General features: G+C 34.9%; 1 protein-coding gene and 1 pseudogene across 1 annotated transcript in view; one reads left to right on the top strand and one right to left on the bottom strand.

The window, feature by feature from the left end:
• The window catches only part of LOC109388440 (dystrophin), a 1592311-nt gene that overhangs the window by 166234 nt on the left and 1401129 nt on the right, over positions 1–24948 (top strand). The gene's annotated exons all lie outside the window — the stretch shown is intronic.
• On the bottom strand, positions 7957–8393 carry LOC109388450 (60S ribosomal protein L26-like; annotated as a pseudogene).

Raw genomic sequence — 24948 nt, 5'->3', positions numbered from 1 at the left:
AAGTAAGATTAAACAGACAACCTGAATAGCTCTATATCCATTAAAAATCTAAATGTAACTAGGAAATTCCTGACCAAAAAGAAATTTACTATAGTATTACTCCAGATATTTAAAGAGAAATTACCAATAATTTTACCAATATGGAAATCAATCCTACACTTCTGTATATTAAAAATTAACATGCAGAAACCAAAGTGTAACACACAAAACCATTAATTCCAAAGAAAATGAATTATATAGGTATACACATAACAAAATATGTATAGGATTTATATGTTGAAATTTGCAAAATAGTGATGGCAGAAATCAAAGACCTAGAGAAATGGAGAGGTATACCTTGGTTATGGATTGTAATACTCAACATAGTAAAGATGTCAGTTCTTCTCAATTTGATCTTTAGATTTAATACAGTTCATTAAAATTCCAACAAGATTTTTTGTAGACATAAAAATTTATTCTAAAATTTATATGAAATTCACAGGCCTTAAGAAGAGGTAAAAATTTTGAAAAAGAAGGATAAAGTAGGATGAATCCCACTAACCGATATTAAGACTTACGGTATAGCTACAATAATCAAGACTGTCATATTGGCAGGAACACAGACACATAGATCAATGAGACTGAAAAAAGAATTCAGAAACAGACCCACACCAGTATGCCCAGCTGGTTTTTGACAAAAGTACAAGTCAACAAATGGTGCTAGAACAACTGGACATCCACAGGCAAAACAAAATGTACTTTGATCTAGACCTCACACTTAACACACAAATTCACAGATGAGAATGAGACCATTTTTGTCTTTCATACATAAATCATACCTACATTATCTATTTCTGTGATAGTCAATATGGTAGACACTTGCCATGTATGGCTACTGAGCACTTGAAATGTAGCTAGCATGAATTCAGATGTGCTATAAATGTAAAATATATACTGGATTTTGAAAACTTAGTATGAAAAGTATGAAATATTTCATTAATAATTTTATGTTGATTATGCTTTTGAAATACCATTTTGAATGACTAAATAAAATATATCATTAAAGTTAATTTTACCTTCTTTATATTTTTATGTGTACATTAGATATTTTAAAATTACATATATGGCTTGTATTATATTTCTACTTGCCGGAGCTAGTTTAATCTATAATTTCCAGTTTCAGTTTCTTTATATTTGAATTACAATTCAGTGATACCAGTAAAGACTTCTGCATAAAGAACTAAATTTTTTTATTATTTTTATCAAAGTTTTACATACTTTTACATCAAAGTGTGTCCACATATTGTGTCTTTTTTGTAACCATGTTTATTATCTCTAAAACATTCAATTTAGTTGTTACATAAATAAAAATATGTTGTAATTATATTTATTTGAACAATAAATGTTGAGTAGAAGCTAGTCTAGTTACTTGGGGATTACAAAGCCCTTGTCTTTGTGGAATTAACATTTGTCAGTTGATAATCTTAATTTATGTAACTATAGAAATAATTATAGCTGACTTAATTAAATGGGCTTGTGAGCAGAACCTGTGTGCCTACCAGAATAGTTGAGTATTATCTCCATGAATCCATTTTACGTTAGGTACTGGCCGGTGTACTTTCTAGAAGAAACACAGACTGTTGGTTAATCTAGAAAGTTAGCTAAGTAGACATTGGTTACATGAAGGTCTGTTCAGAGATCCTCCTCAGTACTTTGTCCTATTGACTGTTTTCTGACTCCCCCCCACCCAGCACTATCCCCCACCCCAAATTCTGAATTCATCAAGCGCTTTCTCATTGGCACATATGCCAGTAATTGGTACATAATAAGTAGCAAATAAATCACTTGATGAATAAAGTATTTTGAGAAAATATTAAATCCAATTTTAAGCCAGTCAACATCCCAATTCAAGCCAGATCCCCTACCCTGGTAAATCTTGACAATTGACTTTAATCAGGGTGTCTGGACATTGCCTGGAAGGAAGTGTCTGCCTGTTTAGTCCTTCATAGAGAACACTTGAAATTGGTTTACGCTCTCATCTAGACATTTTCTTTGTTGTTTAGAAATATACTTAATGGCATCCTCAGACTGAATTCAGAAGAAAAGGAAGCTGTCATCCAAAGATTGTTAACACCATCAATAAATTGGTAGCTCTGGGGCAGAGAGGGCATTTGTATTGTTTCAGTGGCCTTAGTGTCCAGTAAATTTAAGCCAGTAAATAGTAACTAAAGCAGTTTTCTTGACAGTTACATTTTCTAGCCATTGATTTTTGTAAATGTACGGCATTTAGAATTCTGAGGGGGCTTTAAGTAAACTTGAATTCAGGTGAAATGATATAAATAGTGATTTGTTCCTTCTGTTCATTGGCTAATATAAGCATTTATGTAATTAGGAGGAGCCAATAAGGTATATCAGATGAAAAACAAATGTTCAAGAGCCTTTTGTGAATGCAAGAGAATCAATAGAGACTGGAAAAAAAATGTCTTATAGAGAGTTGAGAAGCGTCTATCTTATTTGGAGATTCAAAAAATATTCAGGCATCACTGTGTTGGTGTTGTTGTTTTTTGCCAGTTTTATTGCCTGTATAATAAGTAACCTCTTTTCAATACTGCCTTTCATTTGAAATCCTAAGTCCTAAAACTGAGTACATTTCACTTAGCTATCTACCTATATCCTTCATGCCTTACCATTGATTTTGTCTCCATTACCATCCAAAGTTTCTTCCACTCAGTAATGCTGGCCAACCCGCAGCCACATTCAAGGGATTATCAATATATCTCAAAGTACTGTGTTTTATCCTGTTAACTTTTTCAGCATCTACTTTTTCTTGTTTTCCATGGTTCTTTTCTGACTTCCATTTACTGGTTTTGTCTTCTTCCTCAAGAGGGTTCATGTAGTTTGGGTCCCCCAACATGTTTACTTGCCTTGATGTTTGCAGATATGGTCAATTTAAATTTATCTTAAGACTTAAATAATCTGAATTGATGTTTATGAGAATACATGTCAAGAATTTTCTAGGATTCAATTTCAAAGCCAATGTTCAGGGCATGGCTTATGACCCAAAGATCAACTAAACACCCGAGTCCCCTACAGTCCTAGGACCATAAAGTGACAACTGAAGGTTAGAATCAAGACTTGTCAGTGTTGTAGGATCCCAAAATTCCTTCTGATATTAAAAAATACCCAGTGAATAAAGTTATTTCTATTTTTTAATTATTCATTAACATTTTGGCAGTAACTGCCCCATCATACGTATGTTTGCCTTTAATCATAAGGCTGGTTTAATCAGACAATTTCATTTCACTACATTATATGGAACCCTGAAAACTTAGATATAAAATATTTAAAGACCTAAGTACACATACACACATGATCTTCTCCCCCTCCATCAATCTTTCTCATTATTTTAGGGTTTAAGTGTAGCCATGGTCTTATGTTACAGAACAGAAAGAGTACTGTTTGTTTGCCTGTCAAATTATTTATATCAAGCAATTAATGGTGCTTACTTTGTGCCAGACACTGGTCTAAGCACTTGGTAAATACTAGTAACTCATTTAATCTTCATAGAACCTTTAAAAGATACACAATATTTTTATACCTTTACAGACAAAGGTATTAACACATTTGATGATGAACAAACATGCTCAAGGTCACACTCCTCATAAGTGGCAAATGGAAACTGACCCTGGGTCATCTGGTTCCCAAGTCTAATTTTTTCATTCTTTGGCTCTGCTGTTGCCATGCGTGGTATTTCTGTGAGAAAGTTTGGTCCCCTATGCATGAAGATAAATATAATAATTAAGCTATCTTATTTTGCTGTACTCAAACTTTACCACCAAATTATTTTTGTATGCAAACATATTTCAATAGGTCTTTGTTATACAGTTGTTCTTCTGATTAGAAATTGGTCCTAAAATACAGACAAAAGAGAAATTATATTTAAGATGAAGTTTAAAAACATGTTTCTGTGTGAAGGGTATATGGGAATATGTCATTCAATTTTTGAAATTTTCCTGTAAGCCTGAATTTGTTGTAAGATATAAAGTTGAAAATATTTCAAGGTGTTATTAAGTAAATTGAAGAATATACATTGGAGCACTGCTAATTAGTGCACAAATTCAAGAGGACTCCGTTCCCATTATATTCTATGTGAGTATAATATAATTCACATAAAATTATATTCTATGATTCTATGTGAATCATATAATAATGGAGGTAAATTTGTGAAATATTTTCTTTTACAAATAATAACCACTATTCTGAAAGTAAATTAAAATGTCTAGTAAAGTAACACAGCCTAATTTCCTATATGCAGAGGACTATAGGAAGGTGCCCCTTGGAGTTGTGCAGTGAGGAAGACCTAAAGTAATTTTATTTACATTAAAAGCCACAGAAGAGGGGCAGCTGGTTAGCGCAGGTGGTTAGAGCACAGGCTCACAACACCCAGGTTACTGGTTCGATTCCCACATGGGCCAGTGAGATGTGTCCTCCATAACTAGATTGAAACAGTTACTTGACTTGGAGCTGATGGGTCCTGGAAAAACACACTGTTCCCCAATAAAATTTCTTTTTAAAAAAAAGCCACAGAAGGACAGTAATAAAAAGTAAACTTAACAAAAGACAATAATCTGGATTATCTCTCGGCTTTCATGATCATGTTTTTAAATGCTCTTCAGCAGAAATTGTTCAAGCATTGTCTCCTACCACTTTAAGAAGGCTCAGGACGTCTCAGAAATATGAGTATGTCATTTGTTAATACTGCCAATACCTGATAGGAAGGCAGGGACAATGTTAGTCTCCCTCACAGGTGTAATTCCAGAACCAAAGCAGAGCCTGGTCCACAGTGGGTGCTTAATTTGTGCAATCGATAAGCCAATCAGTGACTAATGGATGGATGTTGATGGTGCTTTTTCTACTTTAAACCATTTTAAATGTGTTAATACTCCATTAATAACCTTCCAGATTTCTTTGGGTAAAAATTAATCCTTTTATTTAATGGAATAGTAAAAGGCAGCCTAAACAGTTCCAATGACTAGTCAAAGTTCACCCAATGAATATATGTGTGTGTGTGTGTGTACATTTTTTTGGCACCCTCTGTGTGTGTGTGTGTGTGTGTGTGTGTGTATAAAATAAATACATAAATTAAAATAATAAATCCCAGCAAAGACTTCTATTCCAGGGTGTTTGCATTATAGTACATTTGAACTGAAAAGAAGATAAATCATAGAACAAGGCAGTTTATTTTAAAAATACATAAACATACAAACCAGGGAACACACTTTTCTAGATACATATTTCATAATACCTGAGAAAATGGGGAGTAAATTCACTGGAAAATGTAATAGAATAATGATGTGAAAACTTCATAAATCAAAAGAAATTCATGTTTTCAAAATTGAGAATTTGAGTATTTTCTTTATTAAATTCCTCTGCATATAGGAAATTATGCTGTGTTGTTTTACTAGAAGTGTTAATTTACTTTAAGAGTGGTGATTACAGTTTGTAAAGGAAAATATTTCTCAAATTTACCTCCTTTGTTTAAATGAAATATCCTCTGTTACTTTCTTTCTCACATCTTTTCATATATCTTATTTCACCTTTAATTTCCTGCAAACTTATCTTTCCTGTTAAATTATTTATTTCCCTTTCTTGGTGATGACTGATAATGATAATGTAGAGATATGTTTCCTTGTAGCATCCAGACGACTATCCAATCTGTATCAGTCACTCCATCATATTTTGAAAATCTGGACCTCACTGCGAAAATCTCTTCCAGCCTGGTATTCCTGTATCTTACCATCTCCAAATTCCCAGACAAAATACTTTTCTTTCCTTCATCCTCATGTCCAATCAGTTCAGAAAGCTGCCCTTAATGTCACATTCTGTTGCTAAAACAACACCATTAATCACCTTCAGTTACCTCCCTTTCTTCCTAGACATCAAAACTTCAGAGTTGACCTTACCCTCAACTTATGCTGTGCTACAGCTTTTGGGGTTTGACTTTTCACACCATATCATCCTGTCCTGTATGTTTTCATTACTCTTTTTACTCTATGCATGAAACAGCACTGCTAATTACAAAATATTTTCTTTTCCCGTTTATTCACTACTTATTCTGTGCTGGTACTTATTTTATATTTTTATTGAGATATAATTGACATACAACATTATATTAGTTTCAGGTGTACATCATAATGATTCAATATTTGTCTATATTGCAACATAATCACTGCAGCAAGCCTAGTTAATATCCATCTCCATACATATTTCCAAAATTTTTTCCCTTGTGATAAGAACTTTTATGATCTAGTCTCTTAGCAACTTTCAAATATGCAATACAGTATTATTAACTGTCATTGCCATGCTGTACTTGGATAACTATTTTAGTATGTTTTTGTAAATAACTACCTAGAGGAACTGAGATTAAAAAAATAGATGGATTGTGATCCTATGTTGTCCCTCAGTTGAGAAATATTTCATTCCCGAACTTTATTATTTATCTTTCTCCAAATGCATTTTCTTCCTATTAATACTTCCTCTTATTATTTATATTCTAAATGTATCTCAGTCTAATTTAGGTGGAATACTTGGAATTATTCATTGTTTAGTTAATAGCTATGAGTCATACTTACTAAAGATAGACACATCTTATCAGAAATGCTGCAAAAAAGCAGCTAGCATTATCCCCGTGCACTCTTCACATTTACTCAGACCACGGAAATAATCTTTGATGGATGTTCTTGCTCTAACGCTAGACAGAAAAAACGGTGATCTGTTTTTTGCTGCAGAACTTTAAAGAATTTTCCCCTAACTTCTTATTCACACTTCCAATTATGAACTTGTAATACCGAAAGAGAATTGGGATTTTTATCATGAAATGCTGAAACCCAAATTGACATGTAGGAGGAGGGAGCAGAAGTTCTGTGGGTTTGCCAGGATGCTGAGGACACATTGTCTTGAGAATGTTTTATTAAAGCCAGTGAGTTCATTAGGATGAAGTAGAAAACTATACATTCCTAAGCCAATGTAAATTTAGTCCCTGAGCTTAATTCCCTTAGAGCTCAAAATCTGCAGATTTAAACAGCCACTTTTCACAATTTCCTAATGTCACGTTAAAGAGATGTTGAAGATGTTTTGAATTTAACAAGGCTTGGGTGCCAAAAAGAAAAAAAGAAACATTAAAGAAAAGAAAGGAAAACAAAGAATAACCTCAAGTGCCAACGCTAATTAATTGGTAGTATCTTCTTGGACTGAAATGTTGAGAAGGTCCCATCTGGACGCGGTAGGCGAATGCAATGATCTATTAGCCATGCTCTGCTGTCAGCCAAGAAGAAGAAAGAGGGTGGGATTGCTTAATGCCTGTAGACCTTGTTGTGATAGGACATTTTGAGCACGTATGGTTTGCATTTCAACCCTGTAAATTATTAATCGGGCCTCTTATCTTCTGATCTAACATACTTGATTTTTGATACCTGATAAAGGTATACTGTGAAAATAGTATAGTAATAATTAACCCTAAAAACAGTTTATGCCTCTAAAATATAGATACAGAGTACTTATATCACTGCTTATCAGCTTTTAGAAAATCAGCCAGGAGGTTCGCGAGCCACTTATCACTAGATTTTCTCATATGTGTTTATTATAGATAATCTAAAGCTGAATGTATTGATCTCTAAGCATCAAAACTGATGACTTCAATTAAAAAGTCCTACCTTTTGCAAGTATAAAACTTTAATTCTAAAGCTTCCAAAGGTAGTCTAAAGCTGAGACATAGCCAGGGTTTTTTTTAAATTAAGTAATAAGTATATTTCATTTTTTCTGGCAGCTACAAACTAATTTGGCACGTGGTTTTTGTGAAATTTTTGCTTTGTGCATATTCTGTCCATGTTTGTGTGTGTGGACTACTCTTCAATTCATTAAACCATCTTTTTTTTTTCAATTTAACAGTTTTCAATGAAATCCATATATAAGAAAACTTTATTCCTTCACCTTGTCAGTTGTTTTTTCCTTATGTATGCCCTTTTCCTTTCCTACTTGGCGAGACTTGGCTTTCCGTTCAAGGATCTTTTCGTGTCTTCATCCAGCTTTAGTCTCATGATAACCACCTTGCTGGGGTGAACTCCCACAGGAACAGTTGTGCCATTAGCCTTCTCCTGCTGTACTCATTCAGTGCTGATAACATGTTTCTTCCTGTAATCCTGGACTACTTTGCCAATTTGCTGCCCTTTGTCGTGTCCTCATACAACCTGAACTTCATCATCCTTTCATACGGGCATGGGTCAAACATTCTACTTCTGTCTCAGCTCTTTGGAAAGAGGAGAAGACATAACCTTCCTGCGAATGTGGGAAGGTGCATTGAAATGGCTTTTATGGGTTTTGCTCTGGTCAGAAGTCACAAAGGGACTGAACTTCATTTTGGCCACAGGCGCTTCAGTGATGGCCACAGAAGGGAATAATAATTAAACAATCTTAAAGGACATGAATCAGCCTGGTTCTCTAACGATTAGTAATTTGCAAGAGACACAGTGACTTTTGGATTATTATACAAAAATTCAATATATAAAAATAAGCATGAATAGTAGCTACAGTCTTTGCTGGAGAACCATGTGGGGGAAAAGCATATGGGTTTCATTTTGGCAAATGAAGGAAAAAAGTTTTTAAGACATGCAATACAACAAAAAAGAACTCACAATGTTTAGCAACAGATTGGCTGTGGGTAGCTGAGGCTCATGAGAATCTGACAACTTTTTCAGTTTTTATCTTGGAAAACACATGAGTGGGTCGATTTGCGCTTTGCACTTTGGAAGTTAAGAATGTTTTTACTTTGAAGAACTTTTCTTTTAACCTTCACGATGCCACTCTGTAAGTTACATGATCCCCTTATCATTATGAATAACAGGCAGCACAATCCTGAGCACGCTAAAACTTGTATGTATTTTTAAATGGCCTCTTTCTTGAAGAGGCCTTTTTATAAATATCTATTCTAAAGGATCTTATTCCCTCATTTCCATACCTGTTACTGGTCTGACACATCGCAATGTTTTATGTGAAGACAGAAATGTTATGGGGGGTCCCTTTAATATTGTATACTTTTTCGACTCTATATTAAGTGATGCCCAGGGAAGACAGAAACGTCTATTTGCCTTCTGTGCACTGCAGAGTTCCAGCAGAAATGGACTTTCTTTCAGTTTATTAGAGAATTTTAAAATGTCAAACTTCAATCAATTGTTTATGGTGTTGCTGGACTAATACAACAAATAATAACCTAATATTGTAGGTCATTCTCAGGAGCAGTAAAACTTATTATAGTACTAAAAATTTTTAGAGCACAAACACATAACATGAATTTCCAACACAAGCATAGAAGCCTTACCGATTTTACAGGAAGTTAAATGAGTGAGAATTTGAAAACGCCAAAAAAGCAGCATAAAAACAGAGCTCTGATTGTAACTTAGATTTATTCAGCATAGAATAGACTGTGTCTTTTAGGTCATGGCTCTAAAAATATCCCAAGCCGAACAATGTGTGTTTGTTTGTTTGTTTGTTTGTTTGTTTGTTTGTTTGTTTTGAGCCAGAGCTTCTGATTTTTTTCTTTCTGATTTGTTCCCATATTCCAACAGTAGTGTCCTGACTCTTCTAATACCTCAGACGCAAATTCTTGCAGTCAGTTTCAAATATTCTTCCCTGTCTTTCAAGGCAATTCCACATTTGACATGTTACTAATATCTATGCACTTTCTTCATATTCTAATTGATATTATCTTAGTCTAGGAGTTCATCTCCATTTTCTTATTTTTTCTTACCTTTTCAAAGTATCCTATAAGCTTGCTCTTCTTAAAACATATTTGAATCATGTCTTAGCTATACTCTAAAGCCTTTGTTGAATTGATTTTAGTATATACTTAGCAGTCAACCTCCCTAATCATTTGATCACAAGCTAATTAAAATGGTATTTGATATTTCAGTGGCCCCTGATAATTTCAAAGAGTTTTCACATAGTTATCATATTGGATTTTCTACAAAACCTTGCATGACAGATCATTTTTATTCATTATCTTCTATCAAAAATGAATGTAAGACTGAAATTTTGCAACTTACAAATCATAAATCTAGCAGCTGTAAGCATGGGATTTGAACTAATTCCCTCAGATCCTAAAACAAAGGTTTTCCCAAAGTTGTTATCTCCCCAACAACTTCCCTCTCTATTTACCTCTCATTCCCCAAGTCACTCACTTCCCGGTTCCCCATCCAAAGACTAAGTGTATCAAGGCTCATTTCTTTTTTTAAAGTTAGTTTCAGGGGTACAAAACAACACAGTGATTAGACATTTATATACCTCACAAAGTGATAACCCCAATAAATCTATTACCCATCTGACAATGTACATAGCTATCACAATATTATAGACTATATTCCCTATGCTGTACTTTACATCCCCGAGACTATTTTTTTAAATTATAGTTGATATTCAATATTATTTTATATTAGTTTCAGGTGTACAGAGTAGTGGTTGGATATTTCTATAATTTATGAAGTGATCCCCCAATAAGTAGAGTACCACCTGTCACTATGTATAGTTTTTACAATATTATTGACTATATTCCCCATGTTGTACTTTAAGCCCTATGATTCTTTTGTAACTACCAATTTGTACTTCTTAATCCCTTCATCTTTCTCAGCCAGCCCCCTAATTCCCTTCCCATCTAGTAACCATCAGTTCTCTGTATCTATGAGTCTATTTCTATTTAGTTTATTTATTTTTTTCTTTATATTCCACATATAAGTGAGATCATACGGTATTTGTCTTTCACAGTCTTATTTCACTTAGCATAATACCCTCTAGTTCCATCCATGTTGTCACAAATGGTAAGATTTCATTATTTTTTATGGCAGAGTAATATTCCATTGTATATATGTACCACTTCTTTATCCAATTGTCTATTGATGGGCATTTAAGTTTCCATGTCTTAGCTATTATAAATGGTGCTGAAGTTAAAATAGGGGTGCATAATCTTTCCAAAGTAGTGTTTTGGATTTTTTGGATAAATACCCAGAATTTATATTTTAAAAACCTCATATAACTCAACACCAAACAAACAATACAATACAATTAATAAATGGGCAGAGGACATGAATAGACATTTCTCCAAAGAGGACATACACATGGCCAACAGACATATGAAAAGATGCTCAGTGTCATTAATCATCAGAGAAATGCAAATAAAAGCCACAATGAGATATCATATCACATCTGTCAGCATGGCTGTCATCAATAAATCAACAAGCAACAAGTGTTGGCGAGGTTGTGGGGAAAAGGGAACCCTCATGCACTGTTGGTGGGATTGCATATTGGTGCAGCCACTATGGAAATCAGTATGGAGGTTCCTCAAAAAATTAAACATTTTACTACCTTCTCACTCAGCAATTCCATTCAAGGCTCATTTCTAACTCTAATTCCTCCATGATAAGACAAGAATCTAGAAAATTAATTTTGGAAATATGAATGGAAAATAAATTAGTACTTGAACCAACTTCAGGGCAGTGTAGGAAGAGTTCCAGGAGAAAGTTGAATGTTGTTAACTAAAGAAGCAAAAGGAAGATCATTTGGTAAAAATTATGGAAAAGGAATAAACAGCAAAGACTTGTGAGATAAACTCTCTTTACGCTTGGACATATTAATGGTAGATATATACAGTCTAGGATAGGTTTTTGTGAGATGGGAAGGAGGAATCCATGATCTGGCAATGAGAGATTAAAGGGTGTCATGGGAAGAATACATATTTGGGGAACAGCTTGAATTCTGATTGTCACTCAGTCATATAAGTATAGTTTTCTTGTTAACTTCCTGAACCTCATATTTCTCAGTAATAAAATGGGAATAGTTATATCACTTTCCGGATGAGATAACATATATAAAGAGTTTTGTGTGAAATAGAGCATCATAAATAACAAATAGTTTTATTCTCTCCCAGCATTTTACCTTGGACAACTTATTTCACCTCTCAGTTCCTCAAGCTATTGCTCTGTAAAAGTGGGGAAAATAATAGTACCTACACCTTGTAGGATTGTTGAGGATTAAAAGAGCCATTATATGTTATATCCTTAGAATAGTGCTCAAGAAAAGAAGTCAGTGATGTGCTTAATTGATAAGTCAAAAGTCCAGTGTTGCTCTTCGAAAGGTTGTTTAAGTACAGTGAGGCTCAAATTTTCATCTATAGGATGAGGCCAGTAATTTTCTGTTTAATGTTTTCCTTTACCATTAAATGAGATATACAAAATGCTTTGTAAGCAATAAAATGCTATGGCAATGCAAAGTATTTTATAATATCAAATCTGTTATAAAATTTCAGTGTGTTAAATTGTTACAATAAAGGAGAATTTTTAACACCAAGGTTGAGAATTTAATTCATTTATATCACTCTAATCTCAATGTGGAAAAAAAGTGTAAAAATTTTTAGTTTTGTCTTTAAATTTTATTATACCACCTTAGAGCTCGCTAAAAATCTACCATCTCTCTGAGTTTATTATTAGATTCTCACTGGCAAGCAAGACAAATGTTATCACCTAGAATTTACAGAATGAGTGCTGTTTGTTGGAGGTAGTAAACTCTTGTTATCTACCAAAGCTCCTTTGAGAGAAACTCACATTTCTCCTTGATAAATGGGGTCTTATTTTGATACTATATTTAGTGTCTTCTTCAAAAGGTCACCGTCTACGTTCACCAGAGGACTTGAGAATCCATTTTGGCTTTTGAATAATAGATTTCTGAATTTGAGTTTTCATGACCAGATTGATTTATTTGTTTTAATGGACTGTGTTGAAGGATGCCATGTACCCTTGTGCTATTTTTCATGGCACAGTCCTGCTTGGCTCTGGGGGTCTTTGGGAAGGAGCAGGTAAAGCTGAAATCTAGCCTTCCATAAAGGCATCCAAGTCATGCATCCTAGCATGGGGCTGTGTCTGCCCTGAAGAAGGGGAGTCTTCTTCCACATAAAGGCATCATCCCTGTCCAGACTGGCGCTGGCAGCTGAGTCTACCCTAGTGGGTACCTGTTCTCTAATTCTCCAAAGGTGCCACATCATCTAGAGGCAGGCCTGTCATTGTGTCATTGATGTTTCATCAAAAAAGATCATGAAGGGAGCATTTTCCTCAGTCCGTTGAGACCTTGCCTTTCAGGTGTATCCTGTTGGGCTCAAATAAATTCTTATAAAAATTCTCAAAAAAAGATCATGAAGGTGACATGCGTAGAAGTTACTATTTTTCTGGAATGGGAAATAAATGGTTCAGTCAAAACATAAACAACATTTCAGAGACAATGGGAATAACAGGGTGTAATATGGAATTTAGAGTTGGGGAAGTATAGTGAAAAAGGAGGAAATCAGAGACCCTTAACCATGTTAGCCCAAAGAAGGCATGGGTGGAAAAGCTAAGTTTGTATGAGGGTCTGAGAAGCTGGTCTGCTAAGTCTGACCGTGAAAGGGGTGCTTTTGTGGAGACACTGCTTTGGGAGGCCTGCCCCCAAGTACCTAGTGGGGGGCTTGGGGCCGTTGTTCAGACATCATCACATGCAGAAATATGAAAGGAATCTGGGAAGTTAAAAGTGCGGAGCACAAAGAAACTATATAAGTAAAAAGTTCATTTTATTTTTAAAATTGTAATATAAAACTGGGGTATAGAATAGGTGGCAGAGAAGCAGAGCAAACCCACTCTCTTGGTCCATTACTTGTAGGGCTGCTATGACAAACTCTACCATAGAATGTGTGGCTTAAAACAACAGAAATTGATTTCTCACAGCTTTAGATACTCTAAAGTCCAAGTTCAAGGTGCTGGCAGATTCAGTGTCTGGTGAGGACCTGGGTCCTAGTTTATAGACGGCTGTCTTATCTCTCATGGTCCTCACACTATGGAAAGGGAGGAAAGCTCTGTGGGGTCTCTTTTATAAGGGCACTAATCCCATTCATGAGGGCTCCACCCTCATGACCCAATCACCTCCCAAACACCCCACCTGCAGATACCATCACATGAGGATTAGGTTTCAACATATGAATTTTGGAGTGTTTCAACAAGCACTTTATCTGTAGCACCCACTAAGGTGATGCTTATTCAGAATGAGAAACTCAGACATTTTTCATTGTAATGTTAAAAAAGTTATAGAACCTCACTAAGACTGTGTCTGTGAAGTAAGAATAATCACAGTGATGTGAATATTATATGAGAGTATTTGCAAAATGTTTCATATATAATAGGTGCCTAGGGAATGTTAACTATCAATATTGGTTGTTATAATAAGTTAGTGGAGGGTGAGCATTATTAGAGATGGTACTTCTATATTTTAGGCATGTGGGATACTGAAGTGGTAAATTTATCATTAATTTACATAATTTTGACACTTGCTTCCTTCAGTATTTAAAAATATTGACGTAAGCAGACAGTTCATCTCCTAAATATAAGGGAATATGTTGTCATGATCACTCAAGTGATATACCATAATTCACCTGCCATTTAAAATGTCAGTTTGATTGAGAAATGAGAGTCCTAGGCAGATGAATGTGATATAAATGGGGTTTGGTTTATATACAGACCAAGTGAACAATGACTGGGTTCCAGAGACTGGATAGACCAGGGATAGGGCAATTCATTGATGTCCTGGGGCACTAGCCTTGAGCAATTGGTGGGAGGTTATGCTGCCTTGGTTACAAATAGCCATGTTCCATAACAGGTAATAGGCAGATACAAGGTCTGACAATTAAGTTCGCGAACTCATCCTAGAAAAAGTGCTACATACCTCATTGCTGAATATCACTACGGTCATCTTTGAAGTACTCCTCTTGGGAAGCTGTGCACTGATGCCAGTGCCTAGTCCACCCTTCAAAGCAATTTTGGAACTCTTTTTCTGGAAAGGCCATCAGAGTTGTCATCGTATTACCCTTGATGTCCTGAATGTCATCAAAATATCTTCCTTTCAATATTTTTTTTTATCTCTGAGTAAAGAAAGATGTCATTGGGGGCCAGATCATGTGAGTAGGGAGAGTATCCCAATACAGTTATTTGTTTACTGTCTCAAAACTCCCTCACAGACAGTGCCGTGTGAGCTGGTGCATTGTCGTGAAGCAAGAGCCATGAATTGTTGGTGAAAAGTTCAGGTCGCTTTCGTCTAACTTTTTCATGCAGTCTGTTTAGCACTTTCAAACAGTAAACTTGGTTAACTGTTTGTCTAGTTGGTACAAATTCCTAATGAATAATCCCTCTGATATAAAAAACGGTTAGCAACATCATTGGAACACGTTTGTGATCTTAATTGTCAGACATCGTATACTTATATTCAAGAGCAGTTGGTGCAGGCCTTGGGACCTTGAGGTGGTAGGTAACGTGAAGAAATAGAGCAAAGTGTCAGTTATCTATTATCACACAACTTCTCCTTCTGAACACAGCCAATGGAGGGTGAGAGTGGAAGATAAAATCAGGAAGTCAAAAGAACTCTTTCCAGTTAGGAGTTCAGGCTCAAGAGGACTGAAGAGGAAAACAACTTATTGGAGTGCAAGGCAGAGAATGGTTCCTAAGGGCCAAAACAAGAGCCCGGCTAGAAACAGGAACCACAGCAGGTTTCCAATGGAGCTGGCCATGCTGGGTCTCTTATTTGAGGCTCCCTAAGTCCCTCAGGCTCCTCGGGTTGGCATATGACAGAACTTAAAGGCTAGAGAGCTCCAGGCTACCTGAGGCAAGCCATGCACTATAGAGCATTTAGAACGTGAAATAAAATACGACATTCTACATGCAAATGCAAGCATTATGAGTGATCAGCATAGAAATACATAGGCCATCGTTTTGTGCGAGGTTGAAAGGTAATGACGTTTTATTATCATGGTGGTGCTTGATCTAAATGAATTATGTTTGATTTATGTGAACTTTTACAGCTTTATATCTCAACATGACCTCTCTGTCCAGCAAATCCTTACCTGTTTACTCTTTGGCCTCTCTGTACTATAATCAGCTAGGTGCTGCTTTTCATTTAACAAATATATTTTGCTTGCCTGCTAAGTTGAATGTAAGAGTGGGAGGTTGGGTTGAAAACTGAGAAATTGATAAGAAGCCAGTTCACTGAGGACTGCATTAACATATGTACTGGGTTGGAGAGTGCTTTCTGCCAATTCACGTCCTTCATGGGACTTCAAAAACGGGTCCATGTTTGGAAATAGCATTGTTGCAGATGTAATTAGTTAAGATCGTGTCATACTGGTCCCTTAATCTAACATGACTAGTGTCCTTCTAAGAAGAGGAGAAGAGGGGGTGACCCGTTAGCTCAGTTGGTGAGAGCGTGGTGCTGATGACAGCAAGGTTGCCGGTTCGATCCCCATATGGGCCACTGTGAGCTCCACCCTCCTTAAAAAAGAGTCAACTATGCTATTATAGCATGAAAGCAATGTGTAACCAATGACCATGGCTGTTCCCCAATAAAATTCTTTAAAAAAAAAAGAAGAGATACAGAGAAAGAGACACACAGGGAGAGTGCCATGTGAAAACAGAGTCAGAGACATGAGTGAATGCCAAGCAATGCCAAGAATTGCCAGCAGTAGCAGAAGCTAAGAGAAAGGCATGGAACAGATTCTCCTCTAAAGCCATCAGAGAGCATAACCCTCCGAACATGCCAAAATCTTGATTTTGGATTTCTAGCCTCCAGAACTGTGAGAGAATAGATTTCTATTGTGTTGATCACCTAGTTGGTTACAGCAGCCCCAGCAAACTAATATTCCATGGAAAAGAATTTAAATACTATATTAATTTATCTATAAAGAATTTTAACTGCCAGAGCTAATATTCCTTTGGATATCATCAGGTTTATGTTTCTTTTATCATATAACACATCATTAAAGTAATAATTTAAAGGGACATGAAAAAAAGGAGTAATGATTCCTTGAAGGTACCCTAAAGTTCTGATTTGTGGATCAGGCCAATACCGGTAAGGCATTTGATAGAGTTTCTCACCGTATCCTTCTGTGCACTTAGAGAAATGCATCATTTCAATAGATTTTTTATTGTGTATTTGGTGAGTTAGACTTTGGCCTGGAAGAGGCAGATTAAGATATATTATGAGAAAAAATAGATACCTGGTACATGCTAAACAGAGAAGTGAAAATACACAAAGAATTGCCCACCACTGGGAGCATATTATTTATATTTACCCCTCTTTTTAAAGTACCCATCCTTCCCCTCCCTTTTTAAAAAATCTGGCTGTATTCCTTATCTTTAAAGTATTATCTCCCTCAATCTTGCTGCCCTTAAATAAGGCTGAATGCAACTCTTCTACATCCAGTTTAGCATATCCCAAATACATGGAAGTTCTATATAAACTCCTTGAACACAGTACCCTATTTTTTTCATTTTGGAATTACCAAAGCCCTAAAATATTTTAGCCCTGGTTGAGTTGTTTCTTGAGATGGGAAGTCTTAGTCACCAGTGCATACTCTGACAGTGATGTAAGTATACCCCTTAGCTTTTCTGCCCATTAGGAAAAGCATCCATTTAATTAAAGCATGAAAAGAAATGGATTCCTCTTCCACTGAAGCTCAGATGGACAGTTTTTTGGACATTCTCAGAAATGAGAAGGGATTTTTTTTCAGGCTAGTATGTATGTACTGTGCTCTCTAAAACACAACGGCTGCTTGCTGTTTTCTTTATCATCGTCATTTCTTTCATAAAGGCCTTGATGTTGTTGAAAACCCTATATGAAAAAGGGGGAAAAGTAGAAATAGTACAATATTCAGCCATTGGTAATTAATCATCCTTTGCAAATTGGCATCGTATTTGCATATTTCTTTACTAGGGATTTTAATTACTGTTACAGACAGGCTTAAAGATTCGGAGGACAGCATTGGTTCCAAGTGGCTACATTTCTTTAAGGCCTGAGATTCCTGTGGTTCCATCTGGATTTGAAATGCTTGTAACCATAGTCCATCTCTACACTGCAACAAAGATTGGCATTGTGAAGATTATTAATAGCTTGGGTCAACTGAAATGGAAAGTAGAAAATAAACACGAGATCTTGGCTCTCCAAATTATAAAGAGATCCATTTTTGAGAAAAGGAGAGAGGAGCATTACTTTCATTAAAATAATAGAGAAGTAGAAATCATTATTCATCCTAAAACAGGATAGAGAAATGCAAAATTATGGGGAGAATTTTTATTTTAGAAAATAAGCAAAAATCAAAGTTAGTTTTTGAATTGTACTGCTGGAATAAGGGCATCATATACAATCAGGCCATGTCTCTGATAATTTTGTTAAATTAGATGGAAAAAAATCACATGGATAAGAAAATGTAATTAAATCCCTGAAAATAGCCATGTCATTGTTTTCACTTTCTTGTGATAAATGAAAGGTGAGGAAAGATATCATTTTAAATGATAAATTGGAATGAAAATTGGATTGTGATATGGACTTGTCTTTGACCATATTACTAGAGGATAATATAATGAGTTGACAAAAGATCCCATGAAAGGTGTCCGCATATAAGGAACAAATACAAATGCAAAGAAACTCCTACAAAGAAAAGTCAATGTAATTGGCAGCAAGATTTAGGGAGAAACGAGGTCCAGGGAAGATACCATGTTTCTGAAAGTTTTTTTTTTCTTCTAAAGTTACTGATGTTCAAAGGAAACCTAATTTTTTAAAAGATAGAATGCTTGAAAAACAATAGATTGAATGCAAATAAAACAACTGATATTTCAGCAAATTCTTGGCTATAGCTTTAGAAATATAATAAAATAACCAGAAGAGGCAGTATGTCAACGTTACCTTTTTTCTTTTTATTAATTAGATGCATTGTTTGCATCCCCTGACCTACTTAGTGGTGAAGATTTTTGTGCCTTTCCCACAGCTCTTTTTCATCTATTAAAAACGAAAAAAATTACCTATGCTATTTTTTAGTAATTCCTTTGGATATGAATAATCCAGACTATAGATGCAAGATTTATGGACAAAATTAAATTTTACAACAAAGGTAAAGAAATGAGTATTAATGTGGCACATAGCTTTTAGCAAAATTCCTTTAAACAACAATATTCTTAGTGTATTTTTTACCATATTATATATTTCAGTTTTATACTTAAATACTTCTTAGGAATATCTGCATTGGTCGAATTCAAGTTTCTTTGTTTTTGTACACTTTCAAAAACTTTTTTTTTCAGCCTCTAGTATTGTATTTCTTTTTGAAAGCCGTATGGCATTGAAGTAGTAAATAATAACAGAGTTTAGTGTCCCTTGTGGGAAATACAGTCATTTTTCACCACACATTCTTTTCTCTGAAATATAAATGATTTTTTAAATTAGTTTCAGGTGTACAAAACAACATAATGGTTAGACATTTACACACCTCACAAAGTGATAATCCCAACAAATCTACTACCCATCTAACACCATATTTAGCTATTACAATACTATTGACTATATTCCCTATGCTGTAGTTTACATCCTGTGACTATATATATATATATATATATGGAGAAAGGGGGGGAGAGAGAGAGAGACAGCGCCAAATAAATGTATTAACATTTTAAGAAAGTAAAAAACTATTAAAATTATATTGATGGTAACCACTTTGAGCACTTCTTGTAATTGCAAAAGTCAAAGGTGACTTGTAGTCATCTTTTGTTATTGGTATATATTGAGTATTACAATTTTAATAGTTTTTTCCTTTCTTAATATGTGTGTACATTTTTTGCACCCTCTGTATATATTTTAATTATAGTAGACATTCAGTATTATTTTGTATTAGTTTTAGGTGTGGCTAGGCATTTATGTAATCTTTGAAGTGATCCCCCCAATAAGTCTAGTACCCACCTGATACCATACATAGTTATTACAACATTATTGGCTGTATTCCCCATACTGTATTTCACATCCCTGTGACTATTTTGAGACTACAATTTGTACTTCCTAATCCCTTCATCTTTCTCACCCATTCCCCAATCCCCCTCCCATCTAGCAACCATCAGTTTGTTCATCTACATCTATCAGCCAATTTCTGTTTTGTCTGCCCATTTATTCTGTTCTTTAGATTCCACATATAAGTGAGAACATATGGTGTTTGTCTTTTTCAGTCTGATTTATTTCACTTAGCATAATATCGTGTAGGTCCAAAATGCCCATCAATAGATGATTGGATAAAGAAATTGTGATACATTTATAAAATGGAGTATTATTCTGCCATAAAAAATTATGAAATCTTACCATTTCCAACAACATGGATGGACCTAGAGGAAATAGAAATGATTTATTTTAAAATTTCTTTTCTAATCCCTTTTTCCTCACTAATTCAAAATGTTTATATAAGCATTTATTAAAATACCACATATTACTTTTTTTTGTTTTTCTATTCAGTTGAAGTACCTCTCTTTTACTGTGCTGATAACATATCATTTTATTTATTATGACTTCATATCACCTTTATATTTTTAATATAAATCATTTATAACCAAAAAGGTTTATATCTGAATCAAATGTACATAATAAACAGAACACCATCTACATTTGTTAATTGAAACAATATAGAACTAATTTTAAAAACTGCTAAAATTTTTCCCTTGCCATACTGGGCAATTTTTTTAATGTACTGTTTTCTGTCTTCTCAATGGGATTGTTGTTTTTTCAAATTTTATTAATTCCTAAACTATATACTATTTCTTTTCTGTACATTTGCTTTAAGTGGCTATACATTTGGGGGAAAGAAAAAGTATATTTTCTGGTAAGTTTTGATAGTAATATGACTGCTGGATAGTAATATGACATTTGGAATGACCTTAAAATAGTATTGGGTTGTTGGAAAAGTCATGGCGTACTTTTTCTATGTTTTTTGTGGCAAAAATGCGTCATGACTTTTCCAACAACCCAATAATACATTTAGCAAAAATACCCTTCTCTGTGCTTTAGCAGTATAATGGTTTTCCGTATGTGAACTTACCCTTCTCCTACAGAGAATTACTAAGTATATTCCACATGTAAACATTTTTAGGAGCCTTCAATACACCTTAATACATACATATATGTATGTGTGTGCATATATGTATGTGCATGTATACGTGTGTATATATGTATATGTATATGTACACATGCATACATGCATTTAATATAAAATGCAGCATTTCTTGAAGAAAAAAATCCATCAAAACCCCCCTGTATAGCTCTCAACAAGCTACTACTATTTTCACATCAGTAAAACAGGAAAACTGATAACTTTATAATCCTCTACTTAAATTGCCTAAGTCTCATAATAATCCTGTTTTAAAATCCATATGAATTCAAGGAACAATATAGTGAGTAGTATAGCAAATCTATTTGATCACATTTTTCAAAATTGTGTTAAAATTTTGGTAATTTTAAAGCATAGTCCATTGTTAAAAGAAAGTATTTTCAATTGACTTTCAGTTGAACGTTATTGGCTTTATTCTCCCCCTCATTCTTTCTTTTTAGATAATAAATCATTTCAGGAACGTGACAATAGTGACAGGTAGCTACCCTTTTAGGTCTTAATATGAACCACATCCCATGCGTGACTTTGTTTTTGTTTTTCTCTTTTAATTAGCGCACACTATAAGGGTGGTCTTACCAATTTTATTTTATAGGTTAGGAAATTGAGGTTCAGAAAAATTGAGTAATTTGCTTAAGATTACAAGTAAGTGATAGAGTTAGGATTTAATCCAGGCAAGCTTTATAATCCAAGTTCACAGGACCATAAACTGCCATGACTTGGGTTCCTAGCATCTAGGTATCTCACATATCCAAATACAATCTCTTACTCACTACTCAGATTTCATGGATAGTTTGAATTACTGGTATGTATTTTAAAGAAAATACATTCTGGAATTTGAATAGCAAATGTAAGGATTCAGCTCCTTTAGATAAAATCAAATAAAAATCAGGAGCAATATTCATAATAAGTACATAAAGGAAAAAATCAATTAGCAGCTAAAAGGTATGGGATGTTTGGAGACAAGTAAAAATGAAATGTATACTTTTGGCCTTGCACTTGTTTGTTGACTATAGCATTCAAATCTAACTGACTCCAGAGGCTTGTGATAACATAGATTTAAGGTGGGAAAAGCTTAGGGTACCTAGGAGAGTGTAGCTGGAAAAAATAAACTCTGTATATACCTAGAGTTGCTTTGTCCATCCATCCAGTACATGAATAGAGCTTTGTCTTGGCCATTGGAACTCCATGCCAGAGGGCAGCATAACCCAGAAAAGCATGTTGACCTCACACTGTGACTGTCCTTGCTCACAGCCTCATATTCTTCTCTAACAGTCTAGAATATACTGGAACACTCATGGTTTAAAATCCTTAGTGTTTTGTTCATGGTTTTTTGTGATGTCCCAAAATTGTGCTTCAAAATGATCTATTCGTCATTTGTGGTTCACTTCAGAGTGGTAGCCCTCTTACTCCACATAATCAGGACAGTAATAATTTGGTATGGTAATAACTTATTTCTATGCCAGAAGGATAGAAGTGCAATGAAAATTAAAAGTAGTGGGGTAAGAAAATTCAGGAGTTCCAGGGCCAGGAAGAGAGTGTGACATACGGTGTCATAATGGATCTCATTGAACAGGTGATATTTGAACAAGACTTGAAGCCACCTGAAGTTCTGCAGAGAAATATTTCCAGGTAGAGTGAACTACTAGAAAAAAGGCTCTACGCTGTGAATGTGTTTTGTGTATTCAAGGAATAGCAATGAGGACTAGGTTTGCCAAGGCAGAAGGTAGTAGTATGTCATACAATTAAGGGAGGTTACGATGCAGATTAGAGACTTGCATATTTGGGTTTCTGTTTAGTGGAGCAAAAACATAGAGGCATTTGTAAAGCAATCTGAGAAGAGATTCCTTTAATACTTTTATAATATCCCCCGCAAGAAGGCCTTGTTTTTTACTCCAGCTCACTTGTACTGATTTTTTCCCCACAAATTCAATTGGGTTTTGTTGAAAGAATGCATTTCTTTATTTTATACTCATATTTCATCTAATTATGTAGTATATAATTATGCCATTACATAAATAAGAATGGGAACAATCACAGTTGACTCTTAGTAAGCATATGCTCCGGTTGTCTGTTGCTGGATGACAAGTTAGTCAGAAATGTAGTAGTTTAAAACAACACTTTTTATATCTCATGTTTTTGTGGGTCATGAGTTTGGGCATGGCTCAACTGGGTGACTTTTCTACTCCATGTTGTATCAACTGTGATCATTCTTTGGTACTCAGCTGTCAGATGGCTGGCCAGGAGAATCCAAGACAGCTCCACTCACATACCTAGTACTTTGGAAGGGATGATGGGAAGACTTGGCTCAACTAGATAAGTTGACCTAGGGCCTACATGTGGCCTTTCCAACATGGTCAACTTAGGGAAGTTGAGCCTCTCACAAGGCAGCTCAGGGTCCATGAGTAAATGATACAAAAGACAGGAAGTATAAATTTCCAGTCTATGAATATGCCTGGCCCTGGAAAATAGCAAAGCATCTCTTCCACCACATTCTGTTAGTTACAGTAGTCACAGAGCCTGCCCATAGCTCATTTCATTTTAACACTGAATAATATCGCATTGTCTGGATGGAAAGACTTCACCTCTTCAATGGGAGGAGTGTCAAAAATTTTTACAGCTGCCTTTAGTCCACCAAAGCATGGGATTTAACTTTGATTGAGAGTAGCTTTCTAGTTGAGATCTTTCAACAGGCCATTGTGATCTATCAGGAAATCTATTATAATAGAGGGAGTGGAGAGTTTTGGGTATTCAAAAATTCAGGTCAATAGAGGTCTGTTAAGACAGATTCTATTGTAACTCCATTTATTCTCTTTATTTCACATTACCCTAATTTTTAATTATCACTCGTGTTTCTGGCCAGACATTTAAAATCATAAAGGTGTAATATATCGGAATGAACATCCGTCTGAACATAGCATAATTATAAACACATTTACTTTAATCTCTAGGGAGCATATAAACTTTTTTCTAACTTCTAAACAAAACCTATCACTTTAAAATTTTAATTTTACTATATTTTAAGGTTTTAAATCCTTATCTAATATGAAATATTCCCAGATTGGGATATTTTTGTAGATTATACATTTCAGTAAACCATTGTGAAAAATATGGGCAGTCAGGTGTTGGAGATTCTGTCCTGTTTGAACCCTACGAAATATTAACCATCTTCTTACTGGCTTTTTAGCACATCTGCTCCATTTAAACTATGGCAGGGAGGTGTGTAAGACTGAATTGATTGTCTCTTGGAGTTTACTGTGCTTCTTTCAAAACTTTGTTTTTCAGTAAAGGCAATTGCTCCTTGAGCAGCGCTGGTTGTTCCACACCCACTAATTATCATACAGCCATTTAAAGTTGAAATGGTAATCAAACCAATGAAAGCCCAAGATTAGCTGTATTCCTTCTTCATTTCTAGTGGAGAAATTCATCTGAATATCTATAAAGCATTTTGTGGTGCGTTCTCTGGCAGATGCAGTAAAACAAATGCAACACAAACTTTTAAAATACAGCTTTGAATTTTGGGTTGAATTTGAAGCCGGACATATTTTTCGCTTTTACAATTTAATTATAGGAGTCAAATGATCTTAGAGGATCGTTCTAGTTATGAATAGAATGTGAGGACTTGGGTTTTATTACAGAAAGAAAAATCTATTTTAAATGGTAAAATTTATAGTTTTTGCCCATCAGAAATTACTGGTTGATGCTTCTATTAAAATGAAGATCTAAGTATATAATGATTCTTGAGGCCAATTCTCATTTAAGGAATGGCATACTGCATGACAGGTTGTGAGGTGTTAAGTGATAATTGCATGCCTAGAAGGTGCGGTGAATCATATGAGCAAAGGCCAAGAACACCCAGAGACCAAATTCACAGTCATTTCAAATATTACTCCCTGGTGTGCGTTATTCTACTTAAAAATTGCATATTTATTGCTTGGATCCAAAAAAGC

The sequence above is a fragment of the Hipposideros armiger genome, unplaced genomic scaffold, assembly GCF_001890085.2.
Source record: "Hipposideros armiger isolate ML-2016 unplaced genomic scaffold, ASM189008v1 scaffold_197, whole genome shotgun sequence".
Lineage (NCBI taxonomy): Eukaryota > Metazoa > Chordata > Mammalia > Chiroptera > Hipposideridae > Hipposideros > Hipposideros armiger.
This window is presented reverse-complemented; position numbering and strand designations above follow the sequence as displayed.